Below are 15,337 nucleotides of genomic sequence, written 5' to 3'. Positions count from 1 at the left end.
TTATAGAAGCCAACACAAACTAGTCTGTGAATCAAGCAAGGGAGCACAACAAAAGCAAGAGACATTTTTATTTTGTTCTTTTTCAGAAAGCAACACGCCTTCCCTGAGGTATAAAACTTAAACACAGACAGAAGACAATGTCTGAACAATGTTGATTTTTCTTATATTTGAATGCAGTCATCGTGGGAGCTATTCATTGAGGAGCAGCTTATAAAACAGAAGTGGATAGGCACAAAACTCTAATATAGTTTGACAAAGGAATAAAGTCAAGTCAGAGCACATGTCAAACCTGTGGCCTGTGGGCCTCCAAGAAGCAGAGGGTAGCTACGGAAGTGGTCCAATAAAAAGCTGTAACTTCCTTCACACATAGCAGCATCATTTTTAGGTGATACTTATCATAACTCAGCTACATGGACCTCAGGGACAAACTTTACAGATGAGAATGTAGTGTTGTAACGTCAATGGTCTGACATGCTTGAGAGGAATTCGTCTTCCTTAAATCCCCATCATACACGGAAGTATGGTGATTCAATAATGATACAGGAGAGCAGAGGGGAGGACCAGAGGTGTGTGTGTGTGTGTGTGTGTGTGTGTGTGCGCACGCGAACTTGCACCACATGCGTGCTTAAATGTGTACGACTGAGTGAGGGGAGAAAACCTGGTATAGGATCCTGGCATATGTGCTTGGTTTACTGCCTAAGACCCATCCACTTCCTTCTTCATTACTATGCTTGCTTTTGTTCCATGCTTTTGGGTATGATGGCTGTATCATACCCAATCATGTGATGCATCATGGTTAGCAACTGATCAAGACAATTTGGATATGCTCTACCAGTTTTTCTTGCATCTAAAAGCATTCAGGTGGCCATTTTCCCCATGAATGTCTAAAATTTAAGAGGAAACCTGCTGGTCTCTGTGTGACAAACATTTTGCTTTCTTAACAAAAGAAACACACATAATGCCTTCCTTTTTCTGTCCTTCTTTGAAGAGATGTGATAAACGAACCTGTGATTATGAGGAACAAACTCAGATGCTGCAGCTGTGACAGCCTTGAACAGCTTCCCTAGTGTCAGTCAGCATCAAGTGCTGGCAGTCCTGTGAATACAGGCTGGGTAACTCTCTTGTCACTTGGGGATGAGACTTTTGTTAGCTGAAAGAATGACAGAAGTGGAGAATCCTAAGTATATGGAATCCCAAAAGGAAGAATCATCCTTAAAGTGAGTTGGACATCTTTTAGGAATTTCAATCTCAACAAGCTCCATAGAAATTCATTAACAAATGAAATGATTTCTTGTCTGTTGTTTTTATTTGTTAAACAAACAAAACTACAAGTATGTCAGAGATTAAATATAGGTGAGTACACTTGGGAGCTTAAGGTAGAGTAGACTGCAAGTGCTGGTGATGTGGAGTTTGGGTCTCTTCATGAACACACAGCATTCATGTTTTATGCAGATAGATATAGGGATGCCAAGAAGGCAAGCATAATGAGATGTGGCCATTTCCTGGTCTGGCTCCTAACTGCATCCCAGATCTCAGCTTTTCTTTGTCTTCTCATTTGCTAGTGAGCAGAATCCTGCAGAGGGCTGAGGACACAGGGCATGGTGGAGCCACTGGAGGAAGAAAGGGGGTACCTAGGCAATCATGTGAAACAGGGAGTTCTTTTTGATCATGTTGGGTTAATACAGGAAGAATTCAAAGTTATACCATGTGTGGTGGTTTGAAAAGGTTCGGCCCCCATAGACTCAAGTTTTTTGAATGTTTGGCCCATAGGGAGTGGCATGGTTAGGAGGTGTAGCCTTGTTAGAGGAAGTTTGTCATTGCAGGGTCAGGCTTTCAGGTCTTAAAAACTCAAGCTATGCCAAGTGAAGATGTAGAACTCTCAGCTCCTCCAGCACTGTCTACTTGCACAACAACATGCTTCCACCATGATGACAATGGACTGAACCTCTGAAACTGTAAGACAGCCCCAATTAAGTGTTTCCTTTATAAGGGTTGCCTTGGTCAACCTTTGGTATCCCTTCAGAGCAATTAAACTCTAACACAGAAGTTGGTACCAGGGACTAGGGTATTGCTGTGATAGGCCTGAGCATGCTTTTGTTTGAAGGAATGTGAATGCTGGGACTTTGGATTAGGAAAGCAGTGGAATGCTTTAGGTGGGGCTTAATGGGCCATATTAGTAGGAACATAGAAGACAGTAGTGCTAAGGGTGACTTGAACTTTGGAGGCCTGCCTGTCTCAAGAGGTTTCAGAGTAAAATTTTAATATGTTGCCTAGATATTATTTTTGTAACAATGTGGGGAGCGGGTGTGGCGGCAGTCCCAAAGGCGCCAGGGACTGCAGCTAAGTCATATGACTTGCACCTGACTTCCTCATATAAGACACAAACATCTTGAGTGCTGCGCAGGTGTACCAGGATACAGGTGAATCCAATTTGGTGGAGATTTGCCCCTGCTGCTCTGATTAGCTGAAGCCTCGTGACTGGCGAGGGGGCGTGGCCTGCGGTGCGTGGATGAGAGAGTATAAAAGGAGTGAGAGGCCCAGGGTTCGGGGGAGATATAAACAAGAAGAATCAGGACTGAATAAACTGTTGTTAGAAGAACTGGTGGTCGCGTCGTTCTTGCTGGTCGAGAGCGGGCGCGACATAACAATCTGGTAAAGAATGTGGCTGCTTTTTGCCCTTGTCTGAAGAGTCTAAGATGAATGTGAAGAGGTATAGATTAATTGTATTTGCAAAGGAAATCTCAAAACAGCCTATTATAGGCTGGTCTTTGGTTTACTCTTAATGAAGAAACCTTTGATCAAACATAGCAAACTGAGAGAAAAAAAGTACAAAATGTATGGTTCAAGGGTTAAAGGGGCACCAGGAAATGGAACAAAACCAAATCCTTTGTTCAAGTATATAAACAGATTAAAGATATTAAATGGTATTAAGGGAGTGGTGACCTCATGGCAAGATCCCACCCAGCTAAGCTTTCATCTTGTGGAAGTTTGTTCCCCAAGAGACATTGCCACCTATTTTATATTTTCTATGTACTTGTGGTTATATGACAGTTAGTTATATAATTTTAGGTGTTATTATGAGCTGGTTATTGTTTATGCTTTTATGGTTGTATGAGGGATAGTAATATCATCTTAGGCATTATTATAACCTAATTACTGCTTTTATTTGGATATAAGGAGATATGATAGTGTGTCTAGTTGATAAGTGATAGATTGTCGTGGCTAATTTTAGTTGCCAACTTGACTATATCTGGAATGAACTGCAATCCAGAAATGGAAGGCACACCTGATCTGTACCTTGAGGCTGGAAGAAACAGGCTTTTGATTTGGATCTTGAGGTAGGATGACACATGCTTTTGATCCTGACCCACACATGCCTTTAATCCAAATCTTGAGGCATAGTGACCATGCTTATAAAGATCTATAATGAAAAGGAATTACAGACAAGCTTAGGTCCAGGTGTGGCGGTGCCCACCTTTAATCTCAACACTCAGGAGACAGAGGCATGCAGATCTCTGGGTTTAAGGTCAGTCTGGTCTATAGAGCAAGTTCCAGAAGAGCTGAGCTTAAGTAGTGAAGGAAATCATTGAAAGCAGAAAGCTGGTGAAGATGTAATAGAACAAGCAGGGCATGTTCTGTCCCTAACAAGCAGCAGAACCTGGCAGCTTCAGCCATGTGGCTCTGGCTTTAGAGTAAAGGATAGAAGGGACTATGGGATCATCCTCCAAGATGAAGGGAAGTTTCTGAGGCCAGATGTGTAGCAGGGGTGTCCCTGCATGGAGGCCCAGAAAAGCCTTTTGTGAAGTAGCCAAGATTGTACCTTGTGCTGGCAGCCAGATTTGGTAATTTGTAATAGTCACTCAGCTGGTACTGGTTTTGAAGGGGGTCATGGAGAACAGTTGAGGCTTCATATTTTGAGAGATCAGGAGAGGCCATTGGTGAAAGTGCAGCCTCTGTGTCAGTTGAAGTCCCAGGACTGAAGGGTTCATGCAAAGAAGCTGAGGTTTGGCACTATGGAGAGAGCCTATGAGAGGCTATTGGTGAAAGTACAGCCCAGTTGCAGCAGAAGACCCCCATTGTTTTGGAGATGTCAGTACCATGGGATCACCACGAAGTATAGCAACAGCACAAGCAATGTTCTATAACCTGTGAAGGTGAAGCCTGGTGTACCTTGGAGACCCCAAGACACTAGAGACGCCAGAGCCATGGGATACCTGCCAGGGTGAGCTGCTAATAGGGGTAGAATCAGCCCAAGAGAAAGAAGTGTGCTGCAGTCAACAAATCTGAACGGAATCAGAGATCTGAAGAGTGCTTTGGCAGGCATTGAGATGCAGAGTTTGGAGTTTGTCTAGCTGGTTTTTGGTCTTGGTTTGGTCCAGTATTTCTGTGCTACTTTCCCTACATTTTGGAATGGAATGTATATCCTGTGCCATGATATGTTAGAAGTATGTGATCTGCTTTTTGATTTTGATTTTGAAGGGTATTATAGTTAAGAGAGCACATGAATCTCAGAAAAGACTTTGAACTTTGAAACATTGTTGAGACTGTGATAGACTATGGGGACTTTGAAGTTGGACTAAATGCATTTTGTAATTATGTTATGGCTACAAGCCAATAAGAGCCAGAGAATGGAATGTGGTAGTTTGAATAGGTTTGGCTCTCATAGACTAATGTGTTTAAATGCTTGGCCCTTAGGGAATGGCACTATTAGGAGGTGTGGCCTTGTTAGAGAGGTTTATCACTGTGAAAGTGGGGGTTTGAGGTCTTAAATGCTCAAGTTATGCCCAGTATGAAACACATCCAGTCTTCTACCAATTGCCTGCAGATATAGACCTCTCAGGTCCTCCAGCACCATTTCTGCCTGAATGCTTCTATGCTTCCTGCCATGACGATAATGGACTGAGCCTCTGAAACTGTAAACTAGCCCTATTTAAATGTTTTCCTTTATAAGAGTTGCCTTGGTCACAGTGTCTCTTCACAGCAAAAAAACCCTAACTAAGACACCATGTTAAAGCAGAGATATGGGGAAATGTTTTATAATTTATCTGGCCTCTAACACAGGAAAATTTTAATAAAAGCTACAACAGCAAAACCTCAAAATTTTAAATGTGATTTAAATGTAAATTTAAATACAAAACATATAATAACATTTTCTTTATTACGTAAGAGAATGGGAAAAATTTTTAGAAACTACATAATAAAGAAGTGATTGGATTTAGAATCTGTGACTGGTACTCACCAGTAAGGAGAAAAAAGACACATGGGTTGATAAAAAATTGAATGGGTGATTTATAGGTAATTTGACTGACCAACAGACAACTGAAATCCAAACAACCCTAGTAGTAATTAGAGGTAAACTAAACCCCCCAAGAGCCATTGCCCTTTATCGCTCATCACAGTGTTAAGGAAAAAGTCTGAAACTCCAAGTCCGGGTGAGCCAGATTGACTGTCATGTTGCTGGTGAACTTTTTAGGCTACTGGTATGGTCAGGGAGGTCATCCTTTCAGTAGCTAATGCTTCATTTTAATGTGTTTAACGTAAGTCAGTAATTCCACCCCTGAACATTTTCTTATGTGTGTGTGTAAGCACATCTGAGGATGCTGCACTGAACTAGAGGCAGAACAGGCGTTATCTACACAAGGTTGCACTTCTGGTGTCAATGTGAAATCTCCCTAAGGCACTTGGAAAATATTGACATTCTATAATATGATTAAATAACACTAAAGGGGGAAAGACAAGCTCAGATAGGAAAATGTGCATGGGACACTGGATGTACCCACAAGGTGACAATAATTGTCTACTTCTTACTAAGCACTCTGTATTGCTGCCATGTCACAGAGACTGACACAGAGAAAAGCCCCAACAGTACTGTCAAGCTCCTCTTCCATGCCTTTCAGAAAGTCAGTTTTCACTGAGTCCTTGCTTTGTGCCATGTGACATGGATACACTCCCAAATTAGGCATGGTCTGACTTCTAGGAGTAGCCAAGCTGATAGTCTAAAAAATTAAAGTAGGTACCTTACATGCTGTTTAGTGTTAGAGAGAAGCAGGATAGTGGGGAGGCACTTATAAAGATTCATCACCCTAGACAGGAGACAGGAGAGGATACAGGAGGCTTTGGGGATGTTATGGGATGGCAGCAAGCCCCAGGAGCATTGGGGATTTTGCAAGGAAGCAATGGGATGGCTCCATGTGATTGAATGTGTGTGTGTGAGTGTGTGTGTGTGTGTGTGTTTATGTCGTGCAGAACGATGAAGTGCATAGCCAGGGAAAGAGGGAAAAAGATGTATACAGAAATGGTGTATACAGCAAGGGCATCCTGCAGAAATTAGAGCGTATCAAGATAACAAAATTCAGATGGGGAAATCCAAACAAGTGGGTAGATGTAGACAGGGTAGCCTAATGAGTATGGAAAGATAGACCCATACATCAATGTAGCAGGAAGCACACAACTGACTTTTGACACAGGTAGGACAGCAATCCAATGAGATAGGAGAGACTTTCCAACAAATGGTGCCAGAACAAATGGACATGAACAAGTAATAAAACATAATAAAATAGCCTACATCTCATACTCTGTGCTACACTTGACTCTAGTCAGGCCGTGGGTCATGTGCATGTGTGTTTACACACCCATGATGAGCATGTTCACACGCAATTCTTGCGTGTGTGTGTGTGTGTGTGTGTGCGTGTGTGTGTGTGTGTGTGTGTGTGTATGCCCATGTGAGTTTATGCATGTGTGTGAGCTTCTGTATGCCAATGCCTGTGGGTATGGGTTGTGCACATTGTATGTATGCTCATTATGGGTAAGAATGGATAGACATGTGCATGAGCAGAGTGTGTACCGAGTTTCAAACAATAAACATTTGCAACCAGACCCCATCTATTGCTGGTGGGAAAAAACAACCAGACATGGGGGCTCTTCACTTATTTTCAGGAAGTAACTGGACTTTTACAAGCAGAGGAGAACTTCAGCACTGGAGCTTAAGTAGGCCTATTACAAATGAAAATGTATACATCAGTTGCCAGTAATATTCAGTGTTCAAGCATCTGTGTCTCCAAACAGATCAAACTAGTTTGCCCAAATAAATAAGTAAATACACAAAAAGGGGGAAAAAAAGTCACAGGCATGCATAGCCACCATCCCGATGACTTGAGACTGTCTTAACAATTCTGGCTTCTATGGTTCTTTTGGGAATTTCATAGACTAATGAACAATCTATACTATTTTTTTATTTAGTTATTCGTATTTTTTTTAGACACTAGAAATATACTATATTCATACAGGCATTTCAAAGGAGCTAGGAACACTGATGTCTAATCTTGGGTCTTCACTGCTTTCTTTAAAAAGTATTTTCTGCCTTGTTGGGGACTGAACCCAGAGACTCCCTTGAGCTAGGCAATTGCTTTATCTTTGATCCATGCTCCTGGGCCCAACTGCTTCCTATTTGATGTGGATAGCTCCATCTGCAGTAGTGTGGCTCCATCTGCAGTAGTGTGGCTCCTCAAGCACAGGGTTAGTACTGAGGAACACCAAGAAAAGGTCGGCCTGTTGCAGCTGATGTTAGTGTCGAGCATTGATTTGCAAATATATCCTTAAACTAATAAACTTACGAGCCTAGCAAAGCACTCTGAAGTTCCATTTCCTCACAAACTTGCTAGAATAGCAAAAGAATTCATAATTCTTAAAAGGTTGTTTCAGTATGGATAAATAGGAAGTCCAAGATTTCAGGATCCGCTGTTTAGGTTGATAAAGGAATTGCAGTCCCAAGCAGAAAGTTTATTTGCATATATTCCTCTGAGGAGAGAAAGCAAAAAAAATTCACTCTAGTACTGGACAGTGGCTTAAGATCAAGCAAGTGGTACCCAGCTCTGAAAGTGGAGAAAGTCTCTGAAAGTCTGAGGCCTTGATTCCAATTAAGGAAATTGTTCCCTTTTGGCCATGGATGGAGTGGGTCTTTCTGAATTTAACATTGTCCTGCAGATAAACTGCCTGTGAGTCCAGTCTCTGTAATCAATAGCCAAGGACACCACTACAGCTGTAAAGAAGGGGAGTCATTCCTTGAGTGTGAATCAAGAAAGGGAAGATTAATACATCCAAGAATGGGCCAGTGGAGGAAGGCTGGTGACCTTTCAACAGAAAAAGGGACAAGCAAAAGGTCTGCTCAGAGTTGTACATTTGAGTGCACACATCTTCCACATCAGACAGGCTACCATTACAGTAAACAACTGACCTCTTAAATGAAATGTGTTTATATCCTCATATTGCCTATAGAGCAGCAACCAGCATGCAACTTGAGTGGATTCTCTCCCCAGGCTGTCAACCCAATGCTGGTTAGGGCTATGACCTCAGGGGAAGGCTCAGCTAGAAAAGGGTCCCTTACTAAGACCCCCAACCTTCCTTAGCTGGACTGCTGATGAGGATTGTCACATACTGGGAGGCCATCATCCTTGTGGCAGCCATCACCTTCTGTTTACCAAGGACCAGTTACTGGGCCCCTGACACAGAATAGTATAAGGAGGCAGAAATATTGGGGATCCTTGCCAGCTGCTGACTGCCAGAATATCCACACTCTGAATCAAGTTCACCATGCAGGCTAAAGGCACCTAAGAATACTACCCGGTACCTTCTCACCTAGCAGCCACCATATTTTACCTGTTACCCAAAAATTAATACCCCAGTTAGCAGAAAGAGGGAAATTCAGATTTCTTAACACTTTGATATCCTGCTCCAATATAAGCTGGTAAGCCTGCTTGATCTTATTCTATAACTCTTGAAAAGCATCATAAATATTTAATGATTCACCTCTGATAAAAATTCAAAAGTCAGAGGGCTGCTGTAGAAATGGATAATTATGATTTTTATTGCCTAATAAAAAGCAACCTCAAATGGTTTATATTTCTCTGTAGAAGTGGTTTAACTTAGTGTCCTACACCTAGGCTTTCTTTTCTGACTATATATAGCTTAGCTACTCAAAAGCGCCTTCGCCCAGACGATTTGCCTTCTGCTTGGCTCTCTTCTGAATGAATATGTGAAATGAAGATTTAAAATGTGCTGCTGGGTGATTCTGTCTGAGAATTCAGCATCTGCACAGCTTAGCAGTTCTTTTGTACACTATTGAATAATGATTTCAATAGAAGCTGGCCTTCCTTGAGAAAGTGTTTGCTTAAAAGCTTCCTAGGCTCATGCAATCTTGGTCAGCTCCTTCATATATTCACGGTGACACAGTATCTGTGTGGATGCAAGTTCTTCCCATTCCTGAAGATTTTAGAATCACCTTGGGCTGGCCCAGCCTTTCACTTCTGCTTCTCATGCCCTCTTGCTGTGGGCTGAGTCGTTACCATGGATGCCACAGAGGCATCAAAGCTGAGTTCTGAGAACCAGCGCTTTCTTGACTGGCAATCCTTTGTTGTTGGTCCTGCAGAAAGGAGGCACACAAGGAACACGCCAGCATCTAGGCATGTGCTGGCTACAGGGGCAAGACACCCAGCATATCTTCTGTAAGTTCACCTGGGTCCACTGTTCTCTGTCTACTCATTCCCTTTCATGGCCACATAAAGAACATCATAGTGTCTTAGAAAATCCCATATGATATGAGGGGCCAGAGTGAACGTTAGCATAGTTACAATGTAGTTGGGTGGGGACAGTTCATGAGCTGGATGCATGCTCCCTGGGGTGGTGGTGCCAAACCTGTAAAGATGGGGCTGGGTGGAAGGTGTGTGGGTTCCTGATGCATCACTCTTAGAAGAGGTTGACACTGGTTGGTAGATCAGCTCCTGGAGGGCAGGCCACACACTTGCTTCATCCTTCTGGAAGCTTCTGTTTCCACTGTCATGTCATACTGCGAGTGTCAGGGGTCTGGAAAGTCTAGAAGCTCAGGACTGCCTATGGAGAGACCTGTCTATCCCAAGTGACCACAAGTCCTGTGGGGAGGGGCTTCTCCTTCTATTTCCTTTCCTGGAACACAGGCTATCATATGAATTGAAATTCTAGAGGATACACTTGGGGAATGAAAGCAGAGGCAGCCTGGTTTCCATCCATGCATTCAAATGCAACGTGAGTGAGCTCTTTTGTGTTTATGTGGGACCAGAGATAACTCCACTCATCTATGTACTATTTTGTTATGTCTGAACCTTGGAAACGAAGGAGGCATAGTCCTGTTCCTGGGGAGTGAATTGGGGATCAGGGGGTCGGTGGTGGAGCAGTTGCACACCAAGGGCTGATAGGGAGGCAGCTGGAGGTGATGATGGATGCTAGGAGGGCTAGGACCTTGGGTTTTCTGGGCTCCCTGGAGTCCTGGAACCCTAGAGTTATTGTTCAGGAGGAGGGAGGACAGGCGACATCCACAGGCCCATCTCCCCAAGCTTGGCATGCAAGAGGCAGATAGAGAACACACGGGGCACATGGAGAGCACAGGACGCAGCACCAACCATCACGCTGTGTGAACATCAGCCCTCCACAGCCTTGACGAATTATATGGCTAAAGTGGGACAAGTACAATTCTCAGAAATAGCAAATCTTATCTATTCTCCTTTGTAGGACTTACCACCGTGTATATTGTGCAGGCTACTTTTATGCCAACTTGATGGCAGCCAGAGTTATTTGGGGAGTGGGAACCTCAATTGAGAAAATGTTTCCACAAGATTGGCCTGTGGGTAAGCCTGGGAGCATTTTCTTGATTAACGATTGATGTGACAGCTGACTGTGGTCAGTGTCAGCCCCAGGCAGGTGCTCTTGGGTGCTGACTTCATGGTGAGCAAGTCACTAAGCAGTACTCCTTCATGGCTTCTATTTCAGTTTCTGCTTCCAGGTGTGTGCCCGAATTTTCCTCAGTGATAGACTGTTACCTAGAACTGTAAGGTCAAATAAGCCCCACTTCTCCTCAAGTTTTGGTCATAATGATTTATCACAGGAATTGAATCCTTACTTCAGACAGAAATTGGGAGCAGACTATGGGGTTCTGTGACAAGCCCGACCGTGTGTTTTGGCATCTGAACTTTGGTCTGGAAAGGCAGCAGACTGCTCAGTGGTCAGTGGGCTGTTCTGTGGCAGCTCAGAAGACAAGCATGTGGATAATGATGCAGAGATGGAGGCCTGACTTGTGAAGTTTCAGAGGGAAATAAAGACCCCAACATGATAGTTTGAGAAATATTTTGAATTAATAACCACCAACGTAAAGGCTTTGCTTTGCTGAGACAATTGATGCTGGGGTCCAGAAGGAGTCAAAGCTGTTCCTGGAAGCCAAACTTGGCAATGTGTATGAGTTTCTCAGGTTATACTGGTTTTGAAGACATGGAGGGGTCATGGAGAGTAGCTGGGCCTTGGTTCTCTGAGGCAGAGCTGGAGTCTCTGAAGAGAGAGCAATGAAAGTATAGCCTCAGCTGTGGTATAGGCCCAGGATGGAAGTAGTCCTGGAGGGAAGTTGAGGCTTGGTACTCTGTGGCACAGCCAGAGTCCCTGAAAAAAGCCCAGGAGAAGGCAGAACCCTGCAGTGGTAACCATGAATCTAAGCGAAGCCAGTTCGATGGACAACTGCCACAGATAGCAAGTGTATAACGGAGCTGACCTCAGCCCCTGAGACGAGCTGTGTGTGCCTCAGATTGCAGAGCCGGGGAGGTGACTTTGGCCAGGCAGGCCTTGTGGAGCCCTGGGGTCACGGGTGGGTCCCCGATGTGAAACACTGCACTGTTTGGTTTGGTTTTGCTCTGATTATGACTGGATTGTGACTCTTCCCGCTTGTAGTTAGAAAGTATGTTTCGTTTTTGATTTTATAGGAACCCACAGTTTAAAGACTTTGAAATTTTATAGTGATTTGGGAATCTCAAAGACTTTGGATAATTTAAGATACTTTTGGTATTTTAGGTGACCTTTGAATTTTAAAAGAGACTTTGTGTAAAAGAGAGTGAACTTTGAATGTGCTTGAAAATTTAAAAATTGGAACTTTGAAAAGTTGGAATGCTTTACATTATAATATGCATGTTATCTTGGGAACAAATGAGAAAGGACTTATTCTAATTGAATAGTGACATGTTTGTTGACAAGGGGTCAATTGTACTGGTTAGTTTTATGCCAGCTTAATGTAAGGTAGAGTTATTTGGGAAGAAGGCATCTCAACTGAGGAAATGTTTTTACCGCACTGTCCTGTAGGTAAGCTGGGGTGGGGGTGGGGGTGGGGCATTTTCTTGATTAACATTTGATGATGGCTGGGGTGCTCAGCTCACAGTGGGTAATGCCACATCTGGGAAGGTGTTCCTGAAGATGTCATGATGAACAAGTCATGAGTCCTCCATGGCTTCTGCTTCAGTTCCTGCTTCCAGGTTCCTGCCCTGCCTGAGTTCCTGCGCTGACTTCCCTCAGTGATAGAGTGTTACCTAAAAGTGTAAGATGAAATAAACTCCTTTTTCCTCATGTTGTTTTTGGTCATGGTATTTTATCATAGCAATTGAAACTCTAAGTCACACAAATGGTAATATAGACATAATGTAGTTTCTATGCTAGACTGCACTCCCACAAGTGTTTTTCTTGATAACATTTTCAAAACATTCTCAAGGAAGGTTCATTACATGGCAAGAGGTATACTTAAAGCCCAGACTTGGTCCATACAGGAGAAAGTTAGTACTCTTCAGACACACGTCTAGTTATTACTGGTGAATGAAAAGCCCTGTGGGAGTAGATGAGGGAGTCCTGGGAATAGGAGAAGGAACTGAGGTGACCAAGTAGGTTGGAATGAAGCAGGATGGCAGGTGCCATCTCCACCTCCCTGGGGCACTGTAGTGACAAATACTTTCTGTTGTGGCGACTATGCTTCTAAATGTCCATGAAGACCATAAGAGCTGCTGAACTTTTGCCAAGGGTTGTTCTAAAGTTCTTAGCAGGAGTGTGGCACTGAGTCTAAACTGTCCATTTTCCGTGTTCCTCATGACTCATAGCCAGTTCTCAGTGAGACAGACAGACCACAGCTCCTCCCACACCACAGGCCTCCGTAGCATCATTTAGCCTAAGGACACATTGAAGGCTGAGTTGATCTAGGTTTTTTGCTAGTGTGTGACAGACAAGAGGTGCACACCACAGTCTCATCTCACCCCTTCTGTTGACCATAAAAAAATGCATTCTGCTGTGCAGTGATCTCAGAAGCTTGGAAAATATGAGACAGGAGAGGATGTACGAAATCTAGACTAATGGGTCAATTAAAAACCCCTGTATGGGGGAACGACAGGGCCAAGAAGTGGGAGTGGGTGGGTGGGAGAGTGGGTGGGGGAGCGTGTGGGGGACTTTTGGGATAGCATTGGAAATGTAAATGAAATAAATACCCAATAAAATAAATAAAATCAATTTAAAAAACCCCTGTATGATTGGGGGTTTGCTAAAGCTATCCAATGAAAACCAACCACAGAAGACAATATCAACAGGGTCTCATTTTGCCAAATTTACTAATTGCAAGAAATAAAAAAGGTAATTTATAAAGGGGATGTTTGACAGAAACCATTTTAGGAGAATATCACAGGGCCATCTCTTATCAGGGCAGATGACAATACCCTGATGGGCTGTTCAGGTAAACCCAGATGCTTATCTGAATCTAAGGAGAAGGAAAGAACCCAGTCAATTTGTATCAGAGTCAGCTGTGGGAGTGGCTTAGATGTTTCAAGAGTATCAACACAATAGAAATGGAGATATAGTGTAGTGGGCAAAGCAGGTGACTAGCATGCAAATGTCCCTGGTTTTGATCCCAGCCCTGCAACAGAAAACAAAAAAACCCATATCCATAACCAAACTTGTTCCTGGCCACGGGAGTAGCTCAGCTGCACACTGCCTGCCTAGTATTGAAGAGGTCCTGGGTCCTGGGCTGAATCTCTGGGGCTCAAGCAAGCAAGCAAGCAAGCAAGCAAACAAACAAACAAATAAACAATAAGAGAACCTGCAATGAAAGAAGGGGGTGTGTGGACAATATTTTGCTGTGTCAGCAAAGACACAGACAAAAACAGGGCAGAAAAAAAATGGCAGATATGTACAAGGCAGACAGGGAAAAAACAGTGAAGACGAGTGTTCTCCAGACAACCAAGGGCATTTGAATTGGGATAATATACTGGGCACTGGATAATATTCTGTCCACAGCTTGCTTTGATATGTTTCTGATACAAAGTCTGAACGAACACAGGCACCTATTATAATCTCTCTCTGTTTAACCAATCAGTAAATCTGGGTAAAGACTTAATGAGCTTTCAATGTCCTATTCTTTAGATTTTTTTTCTGTATATTTGAAGTTTTTAATAAATAAGCAACAAGGCAAAAGGGGAATGAAAGCATCCATTCCGAGAGTTATCCGATGAAAAGCCACTGCTCATGTGGGCTGCACAGAAACTGTGGCTCTGGACAAGCATTAGAAGGAAAACAGTGTCTTAAGACACAGCCCATTTTCTTTGGTTCTTAATCACACTGCTCTGAATACTCACAAAACAAGTCATAGCCCCAACAGTGACAACGCCAGTTTTCATGAGTGTGCATCAGGGTACCTGTCAGTCACAGGTCACATTCTTCTCAAGACTGATGCCATTCTATGCTCAGATTGCACTACAGTGTCAAGGGCATTCCTGGCCTCTCTTCCACTGCACTCCTGTCAAGGCTAGCAGGCTGCATGGGGTCTGACCCATCTCCTGGTGGTGTGCTCTTAGGAGTCTGAGGTCTTCTGAAGCAGCTCCCCCCCACCCCCCAGGCTACCACAACCCCAGCATGGGACTTACTTTTCAGACTCCTCACTCTCTGGAGGTGAGTAGCACTCAGGCATTTGGGTCAGCATGGCACCGTCTCTGATGGAAATGGCCCATTGCTGCCACAGGGGAAGAACGAGAGCCCAGTCAGCTCCTGAGGACTCTGGAAAAGCAAGGGTAGAGAATGTTCAGTGTGTCGAAAGTGAAAATTTAATCTCTTAATGACGCAGTGTATACTCGATGACAAATGCCTCATCCAACATGGTGGGGCGGTCACTCTGTTACCAAAGTGCAGCCCTGACCCAGGAACCATTTCTCCTTTTTGAAAATAAAGTGTTCTGAAGATGTATTTGACTATTATTTAAAATAATCTATAGCTATGTGTCTGCACACGCGTGTTAGATATGTTCATGTGTGTGAGGATGCAGAAGCCAAAGGCATTGGATACCCTGGAGCTGGAGTCATAAGTGGTTGATGTGCTGCCTGGTGTACATGCTGGGAATGGAACTTAGTCCTTTACAAGAGCAGTGTGCACCTTTGACCCCCAAGGCATCTTTTCAGCCCCTCAGGAATCAATCATTGTTGTAAGCTTCTTGGCTCTGTTATCAACAAGTATAGGACATGACTATGTT

At 43.5% G+C, this 15,337-nt stretch overlaps 1 protein-coding gene across 6 annotated transcripts in view; it reads right to left on the bottom strand.

Moving 5' to 3' along the window:
- Otud7a (OTU domain containing 7A) overlaps nt 1–15,337 on the bottom strand; it is a 321,488-nt gene that overhangs the window by 136,076 nt on the left and 170,075 nt on the right. For all 6 annotated transcript variants that reach the window (XM_030242185.1, XM_030242186.1, XM_011250811.3 and 3 more), the window contains one exon: nt 14,739–14,868. The gene's annotated coding sequence lies outside the window, so the exon portion shown is untranslated. The remainder of the gene's footprint in view (nt 1–14,738; nt 14,869–15,337) is intronic.

This window comes from Mus musculus, chromosome 7 (assembly GCF_000001635.26).
Source record: "Mus musculus strain C57BL/6J chromosome 7, GRCm38.p6 C57BL/6J".
NCBI lineage: Eukaryota > Metazoa > Chordata > Mammalia > Rodentia > Muridae > Mus > Mus musculus.
Note: the sequence above shows the minus strand (reverse complement) of the source record. Positions and strands in the feature narration are given on the sequence as shown.